We start from the raw sequence: 2,502 nt of genomic DNA, 5'->3' as shown, positions 1-2,502 counted from the left end.
TGACAGCTATCTAACAGTGCACTGTCTGCACTCATATTTTAGACTCCTATTTACGTCACATGACCTTAGTGAGCCAATCAATGTTTGTCCTTCTCATGGCTAGCCATGGCGGTAACCAAGTCAACTGTTCAAACCTCATGGAAAAATCCCTATGAATACAAAATTTAGACATAATTAAGTTGTCCTCTCAACGTCTGTGGTGTGCGTTTTTACATTTAATGTTATTTGTATATTCATACCTATGATTACGTAGAACTGAACGAAACGGACAAGTGAATTTCGATGCGAATCGAGCGAGAGTACAACGTGCTGCTGATGCAATGAGTCGTAATACGGTTAGACATAGTCCCTATCAAATGCATATTGTTTTGGTCAATAAAGTAAAATAACAAGTTATACATAACCAAGAACTTACCATACTGAACAGTAACATTAGTTCTAACTTATTGTTCAAGAAAGGTCTGACAAGAGAAATGTGATTCTTCGGCTGGGCACATTGATTCCATCACTATCCTGCATCTTCGCTGTTTTGGCAACACAATTCCACTGGATGGTTGAACTCACTAATTTATAGACTAAAATCATACTTCATTTCCTAAACTATTCATGAGAAATCACAGCAAGATACACGAATGGTCCAACATGAAAATGAGTATGGCACAATAGCTTCTAACATGTGAACTCCTTTCCACTTAATGTTGACGTCCGGGGGCTTGTAGAACTATTGATGTACTTGACGAATTCATTGATACTCATGACATTACGAGGACCAGAGCAAGGTTTTATACTCACATGTAGTATACAACACAGAGTACACATTTATAAGAGATGCAGATGGCGATCTAAACAATGGTGGGTGGGTGGTATACGTTTAGGAACGGAAGAAGTAATTCACACGTGGTAGATGTTTTCAGTGACAGATAAAATTGACATGATCAAATATGCCAAAGTCTCGTCGGTCAAACATCATCTCACATCTCAACGTTTAAAATAGAAAAAAATCTTCACATTTTAAATGGACAATCTTTGTGCATGCAAAACTCCATTCACAATACCATTAAGGTATTACAAGATAGTGAACTATCTCATGTTTTTCTGACTTTGTTTCATGTTTTTACATTATCATTATTATTATTGGAAAAGGAATGTAGTTCTTAATAGTGCCTAGTATTTTGATTTGTTGAGTTAGGTATTACACCCTTCCCACCTTAACTGGTGAACATCTGGGTCACATACTCTATTTATTGTTGATGTATGTGAGCTAATTCTCAAGGCTATGGCTGACTCCAGCTTTCAGGATTAATTTTATCAGGAAGTCATAGGTTGTTTCCTTCCTGACGGCTGCTGCTTCATACATTTTCAAAACTCCATCATCATTTGGAAGAAGGAAGACCGTTATATATGTAAATAACAAGAAAAATATATTTGTTTTTCTCTGATAACAGCATTTTTGTCTATTTACCAGGAAACATTATTGTTAATAAAATGTTGCTGCTTTTTCCCACCACAGTTTGTAACTTGAATGGCAGAACGTCCAATTCTTTACGTTTTCCCATGCGAAAAGTTATCATATTCTATTTCTGAATCAGCTCAGTTGTATTGCAACCCAACATATTCCATCTGTAGCACCTCATTACAACAATAGCTCAAATAATTGGACACTTCACCATGCAGGTTCCTCTCGTTGTACTTATTTACAAGAAGGGAGAACAGGGATCCAGTGATTTGGCGTACAGGTTGGCAGACATAGCCCGAACCGAACGATCATTGGCAGCGCTACCTTCCAGCGTTGACTCCTCAGAGTCAAACTAATTAAATATTCCCCTGCCTGCACGAAACCGTCCACCATCATGCAATCGTCTCCTACTCTTAGAATTTCTTTAGGTGCTCTCTCAATTTGCCACTCTTGGCTTTTCATACCCGTCGAGAAAACTGAAGTAATTTTAACACGGAGATGGTTCCTGCTACCAAATTTGTGATAGTCTATTTATGCCAGTAGAAACAAACTGGTATCTTCTTTCCTCTGTACTGCAATATACGGTCACCGTAATAAGCTCTTTCTGGCTGTTTCTTCGATTTCTTAACTAAATAGGTTAAATCGTCCAGCTTTGTTGTAATCAGATAAGGTCCTTTCCTTTTTGGAACGAACTTTAGATAGATTCCTACTTTTCTTATTGGATTGTGCAGTCAGACTGCTTGTCCAACTTGAAATGATCTCTTCTTTGCCGTTCGATCGTAGTATTTCTTGTTGTATTTGGAGCTGACTTTAAGATGTGTACGAGCGATGCTTTATGATTCCTTCAACCTCAACTGAAGATTCTTGACATAATCTGCACTTTCAGTTTAAGTTGTGTCCACGTTGTTCAACCCCGGTAGAGTACCTATTACTGCCTTCATTGGTAATGTAATTTCTCTTCCCAAAGTCATCATGTTTGGTGTAAATCCAGTACTGGCATTAACTGATGACCTATAGGCCATCATTACTTGTTGGAGATACTCATC

This window comes from Sinohyriopsis cumingii, chromosome 14, assembly GCF_028554795.1.
Source record: "Sinohyriopsis cumingii isolate HCF-2022 chromosome 14, ASM2855479v2, whole genome shotgun sequence".
Taxonomy (NCBI): domain Eukaryota; kingdom Metazoa; phylum Mollusca; class Bivalvia; order Unionida; family Unionidae; genus Sinohyriopsis; species Sinohyriopsis cumingii.
Note: the sequence above shows the minus strand (reverse complement) of the source record.